Consider the following 7,184-nt stretch of genomic DNA (forward strand, 5'->3'; position numbering starts at 1 on the left):
CAGTTCAGTCACATGGAAAAAGTTGTGCAATGATGACCACAATCCAATTTAGAATGTGCTCTTCCCTCTTTCACTCCTTGTTGTTCGCTGCTCATTTCTTCCCAACCGCGCCCCTAGGAAAACAAGATTGTCTTTTATGCATTGTATTGGGTAAATTTGTTGCAAAAAAATCTCTCCAAAATGTTGAACAGCAAGGCTGTTGCTTTGTTTTATAGACAGTGGTCATGAGTAGCTAAGGAAACGGATGGCACCTAACAACAACAACCACATGACTTTATGTCAGTTACCTATAAATAGGAAACATTGTTATACCAAGGGAGTAATTAATTCACTTTAACTTGTAAACGCCTGAATTTACTATTAATCCAACATTTGATATTTAATTATAAATGCTGTACAGTATTGTAGAGTGCAAAAATGGTTTCTGCTTACAGTGAAAAGCAAGAGAAAATAATTCAAAAAACTGGGAAACACAAGACCAAGATGTCCTCAAAACAGTGTTCCGCATAGTAAAGAGAACATAGGGATTTTAAAGAAAACACGTGTATGGGGGTGAGTCCTGGGGACTTAATGGAGAAAAGCTAAGCATCTACCAGTTTAGCTGCTAGATTGGATCCCAAACTACCAAGAAGTCATCAGCTACATATACATTTTTATGCTACAGTAACATAATATCAAATACTCTGATTAGACATTCCAGCAAAATATTTCTATTTTTTGCCTCCTTTATTCCTTGGTGACAATGGTTAAAGTTGCATTGTTTGTTCAAATATCCATTCTTATCTGCAAGTTTTTTTTATCTAGTGCAGTAAAATCGTACAGACATGACAGACAGTCACCTAATACTAAAAATAAAAATGGAGTCTGTGACATTAAACTCCTTTCCTGATGGGCAGGTGCCCCAAATCTTACTTTTAAGAGCACTTGTTTATCAGTGAACGCACGCAGGAGGTCGGTCTCAGAGCACCTGCACGACTATAATAGTTGCACCCTCCAAGCACTCGCTCCTGAACCCTAGGACTAGGGCCTCTCTTCCTCACAGTGCTCAGTTATGTCTAAGATGTTTTCATAGATTTGTTCCATGTATTCTCCACCACATTCATATATGTGCCTGTAGGAAATGAAAGTGCCATGTACAAGTTTCCTGTCAGATTTTATATATTTATAGGTGCGTTCACATCCTCCCTCCTAATTCTGACTATATATTTCCCATATGTCTATTCATAGATTATTGTCATTACAGAATTGTGTATATAACAATATTTATCTAGCTGTCTTTAACTCTTTCATTATCATCTCTTGCTTCCTGTATTTTCACAGATTTCCTTTACATTATAAGTTGCCTTCCCTTTCACCCAACTTAAAACATGTATGCTCTCTATTAAGTAATTTACCCTTCTTCACCCAACATAATCCGAATCTAAGGGTGTTTCTTTGACTGAAAATTTTTTCTTCATTTTTTAACATTATTGGGGAATCATAGTTTTCCTTTTATGATGGGCATATTTCACTTAGTATTTGTCTTCATGGTCCATCCATGTTATGAGGTGTTTCAGAGTCATAATTCAGATAGTATCCCATGGTGTTTATGTGCCTGAGTTTTGTGAACAGAATTGCAATAAGTAGAATATATATATATATATATATATATATAAATATATATATATATATATATATATATATATTAGGGATCTTATTTCTTCACTATTCTTACCAAATATGAATGAATACTTGGTCACAAGTTATTTTTATTTCCAAATTTTTTAACTTCATCCAGACTGTTTTCCACAATTCTTGGATCATTTTCCAGGTCACAGCAGTGCACAAGAGGTCTAGGCTTTCTACATAATTTCCAACATATTTTCCTGCTTCTTATATTTACTATTAATGAGGAGAGATGATATATCAGAATTTTTACTTGGATTCCTTTAATAATTTTGATCATGATAATTTCTTCATAGGCTGGTTGGTGCCTCTGTCTTCTTTGGCACAATGTCTGTTTAATCGCACTATGCATCTTCTCTTGTTGTTGGGGTTGACTTCTTTTTTTTTTCAGGGGAGAGTGTGAACACAGTCCCCCATTACCACAAATTATGCAGTCAAGTTTCCCACATTTGGGGAAATCGCAGGGGTCAGCACATCTGGAGTGCAATGGATAAGCCTCTCCCTGGGAAAACCACCGTCATGATCATGGTCTCTCCCCTGCCAGGTATGTATATGTGTTGACTTCGTCTATAGAAGTTTTCCCTTGTCCAATATGTAATTGCCAGAAAGTTTGCTCAATCAGTGGGTTCTCCTTTTATTCTTTCTGATCCATAAGAACCAAAACAAAACAAAGAGGAACTCTGCCACTGAGTCAGTTCTGGGTTGTAGTGACCCTGTAGAGCAGGGTAGAATTGCCCCTGTGGGTTTCTGAGGCTGTAACTCTATAGGAACAGAAAGCCTCATATTTTTTTAAACTGTTGACCTTTTGGCTAGCAGACCAATTCAAAAATTCTGTGGCCCCAGGGATTTTCTTTGATGCACATAGCTGTTTATATTTTGGTACCAGGAATTTAGCTTGTCTTCTGTTCTTTGTGTGTTTTATTTATGTTATATGATTGTGTATTGATGCTATGTATTAAGTTTACACTTCATTTGTCATTGAAGAGTTTTATGGTGATGTTGTTAGGTGCATTGTTGTTGGAGGTCTTGGAAAATTCTATAATACAATAGGTTGCTTTGTTTCTAATACCAAGGTCATATTTTGTAACTTTCATAATTCAATCACCAAAAATTATCAATGCATCTTGATATCATGCTTGATAATCTCTGAGTTGAAAATGGAAACTTTAAAAAACTGTCAACACTGTATAATGGTTGTTGCATAAATGTAAATACCTGTTAGTAAGCTGTTCTTTTTTTGTAAGTTTATATATACATTTTCATATCACATACAGCATTGGTCAAGATAGCCCTTAAAATTGTCTCTTTTATAATGAATGTGATATTATTCTTCTTGAAATTTGTAACCCAGCAGAGTAATATCATTGTTTACATTAAAACTACCCAAACCAATTCACTTTAGCTCAATACTGCTTAGAACATACATCTTTATATATTCCATTTAATTTCTGAAACTGCCAGTCATTCTTTATTTATACTTTGCACATTCCACATTGTGGTTATTAGGGAGTGTTTTCAATTTTTTATCTTTTTTCTCAGTTTGCGTTCTGCCTCATCAGCAGGTGGAAACTTGAAATCTTACTGAATTCAAGGCCTGAAGGTAGATCTTATTTAGAAGAGGTTGTGTTTTGCCAGTCTTATTTTGAATGCTTTCCAACCCAAAGGGCTCATCTTCTAGCTTTGTAAGAGATAGGATTCTACAGCTCTTCATACACTTATCAATGGTTAATTTATCAAAAGTGGGATACCTATTAATTCTTCCTAGATTTCTCTAAGTTTAGAAGCTCTCTAGAAACCTGTTCACCATAGACGGCACTTATTGTATCTGGAATAAGGGTGACACCTTTTTAGCATCATGATAACATGTAAGCCACCATAATATGACAAACTAACAAACAAGTGATTTTCTTGGTTTTATGTCTAAGTCTTTGATCGATCGTGAGTTCATTTTTATAATATTTTGTGTTAAATTTAGGTCCTGTCTCATTTTTATGTAAATTAATATCAAAAAATTTTAACATAATTTGTTAAAGACACTGTCACTTTCCCACATAATTAGTTTACTCCTTGGCAAATATCATCTATCCATAGGTTGATAGAATTACCTCTTTTTAAAAATAAATTCCTGTAGGTTCTCAATTTTGTTCCATTGGTCTATGTATCTTCAATTTTGCCAATATTTCACAACCATGCTATGTAGTAGATTTTAGATGGGAAAGTATAATTGTAGACTGGAAAATGCAGGTATCCTGCCTTGCTTGTTTTAGTTTAATTATCCAGCAACTCTTTCTTTTCCACTAACAATTTATGGCTTGGTTTTCTGTCATTTTAAAATATTATATTGGAATATACATGAGAATTTCAAGATGCTTGTACATCTTTTAGGGTAGCATTGGCGTGTTCACAATATCAGTCACATCGATAGACATGGTATCATCTTCCAAATAAGTAGTTCAATTCTGGTTTCTCTGAATAGAGTTTTATAATTTTCTTTGTAATAGCATTTTGTTTTTCTTGTTAGATTTTCAATTAATATTTCATCTTTTGGATAGCTATTGTAAATGGCATCATTTTCTAGATGTCCTTGTTTTGGCTACATTTGTTAGTGTAAATTTTGACTACTCCTTATATGTTGATTTGTACCCTTCAATGATGCTGAATCTTTCAATCAATTCCAATCATTTTCTCACCTAGTCTTTGAGATTTACTCTATATAAGAACATGTCATAGATCTATAGAGAAAATTTTACTTCAGTTTTTGAGAAATTAGTTGCCTTCAATTTCTCTTTCTTAACTTAGATCTCTGTCTAAGAACCCCAACACAAACTTGAATAGGAGTGGTGATAAATCACATCCATATCTCTTTCCCATTGGCAGGGGAAATGCTATCAATTTCTCTCCATTAAGAATAAATTGGGGGAAAAAGAATAAAATTTACTGTTGATTTTTTTACAAAAACCATATGTATATATATCCTTGATTATGCTGAATAATCTTTATCTATGGTATTAATATTTTTGCCAGATTAAAAAAAAACAGAAATAGGTTTTTACTATTGTCAAATAATTTATTGCATTATCATTATGAACATTCAGTTTTTTTTCACTAGTTTTATTTAATAGAGTTGTTTTTCTATGTTTTACCATCCTAGCACTTGGTATGAATAGTACTTAACCACAAAGCATAATTTTTTATTATTTTTGCATTTATCTTCATGAGAGTTATTAGTCTATAATTTTATTTATTAATTTCCAAACCATTTTATTAGGAGCTATTCCAGACATCAAACCATTACATATTCAATCATATTAAACAGTATTTTGCAATTGCTACAAAAATCAGATGAAAAAATGTCTTCCTTCTTGAAATCCTTGAAATCAGCTCCCTCTTATCCATTTACCTTCCTCACTGTACCCCCTAGGGAAACTTATTCTGTTTGCTGTCTCCACAAATTCACATGTCCTGTGTTTCACATACTCTGAAAAACAAAGAAGCACATAACAAAGAGTCACGTAGAATACCAACAATGATAAAATACAGCAGGGATGTACCCCAATATGGGAATTAAAAAGAAACAAATAAACAAACAGGGGGAAAGTGTATTAGAAGGAAGATCCAATGACAAGATTTTAACCATTCAAGATAGATTTATCATTTTAATATATACTATAGTCCTCTCTCCAGTACTCTTTCTGCAGGATCTACACAGGGAATAAGCCCCTGGTGATTTCCATCTAATAACCGGGAGATGGGAATAACTTAGTTTTCAGACATAGAGTATAATTTCTATTTTTAAGCGGTATCTTTTTCTATCTTCAATATCAGGGATGCACTTATTACATAAAATTAATTCAAGAGTATTCTGTTCTCCTTTTCCTCTAAAATAATATGAGCACAATTGGAATTTTATCTTCTCTTGGTGTTTGGTAGAATGCCAATGATTTGTTACTGTTGATGTAGGCCTTGTTTTAAATGATCTGGTAAATTTCTTATTTTGTTATGGGTCTGTTCAGGTGCTGTATGTGTGAGTCCTGTTAGTTTAGCTAGGTAATGTGTTTCTAGAAATCTATTAATTTCTTCTAGGCTTTCATATCTGCTGGAGTACATTCCATCTAATTATTCTGTAATTACCATTTTTATTCCATTTCATTTGCTTGTGACATTAACTAATTTCTTATTTGTGTCATTTGCAAAAAAATATTTTTGTGTGTAATTAGTTTAAACTTTGGACTTGTAGATTATAGAAAAGTAATGTTCATTTTAATGTAAATTCAGGGACAGTGGATTATTTAATGTGGCTAATCTAGTCAACCACATGTTGTCTGTCAGTTTGTAAAATTTTACTCAAGTAAAAAATTTTAAGTAACATTTTTTTAAGATCTTCCAACAATTACAGCAGCATCATGACCGGGAACTGCCATAAGTTCAAGTCAGATTCACAAAAGGACATGGGACAAGGGAGCTCATTGCTGAATTCGGATGGATGTTGACTCAAAGAGGAGAATTCCAGAAAGATATTTACTTGTGTTTCATTGACTATGCCAAGGCCTTAAACTGTGAACACTAAATAAGCTACTGAAAACCTTGAGAAAATGCATATTCCTGAACACTTCACTGTGCTCATTCAGAACTTATACATAGATTAAGAGGCACTTGTACAAACAGAACAGTAGAATGATACATGGTTTAAAATCAGGAAATGTGTGCATCAGGGTTGTATCCGCTCACCAAATTGTCCAAAATAGGTGCTAAACAAATGATTAGAGATGCTATCTTATACGAAGAAGAGTGAAGCATAAGGATTGGTAGAAGGTTTACCAACAACCAGAATTATGCAGGTGATAGAAGCTTGCTAGTTGAAAGTAAAGCGGAATTGACATGCTTGTTGATGAAGAGCAAGGATTATCACCTTCAGTAAGGTTTACTGAATGTAAGGAAGACCAAGATCCTCATGACTGAACCAATGGGTAAACATCATGATAAATGGAGAAAAGGTTGAAGTTGAGAAGGATTTTGTCTGACTTGGATCCACAATCAATGCTCATGGAAGCAGCAGTGAAGAGTAAGGAGGCTTTTTTGAGGACGATGATGAGCCAGACCCAGGCCATGTTATTCTCCATTGCATGCACGTGAAAATTAGACATTGATTAAAGAAAGCTGACGAAGAACAGATGCATTTGAAATGTGGTGCTGGAGAGAAAAATGTTGAAATCCCATGAAGTGCGGAAAGGACTAAGTACTGAATTGGAAGCGGTAAGAACAGAGTGCTCCTCGGAGACAAGGATGGAAGGATTTCCTCTGACATAATTGGGACATGTTGTCAGGAGAGACCAGTCCCTGGAGAAGGACAACATGTTTGGTAAAGTGGAAGGTTGATGAAAAAGAGAAGAGCTCTTAGAAAGATGGATTGACAAAGAAGCCGGATCTGTGGGCTTCAGCATAGGGTGAATCGTAAGGATGTCACAGGACAGTGCAGTGTTTTGTTCTGTTGTGTGTTGATTTGCTATGGGTCATAGTGA

General features: G+C 34.3%; 1 non-coding gene across 1 annotated transcript; it reads right to left on the reverse strand.

Moving 5' to 3' along the window:
- Positions 1-2,053: 2,053 nt before the first annotated feature.
- Positions 2,054-2,217, reverse strand: LOC142441612 (U1 spliceosomal RNA). The gene has a single exon (XR_012782977.1). It is a non-coding gene; the product is annotated as a U1 spliceosomal RNA (small nuclear RNA).
- Positions 2,218-7,184: the final 4,967 nt, after the last annotated feature.

This window comes from Tenrec ecaudatus, chromosome 2 (assembly GCF_050624435.1).
Source record: "Tenrec ecaudatus isolate mTenEca1 chromosome 2, mTenEca1.hap1, whole genome shotgun sequence".
Lineage (NCBI taxonomy): Eukaryota > Metazoa > Chordata > Mammalia > Afrosoricida > Tenrecidae > Tenrec > Tenrec ecaudatus.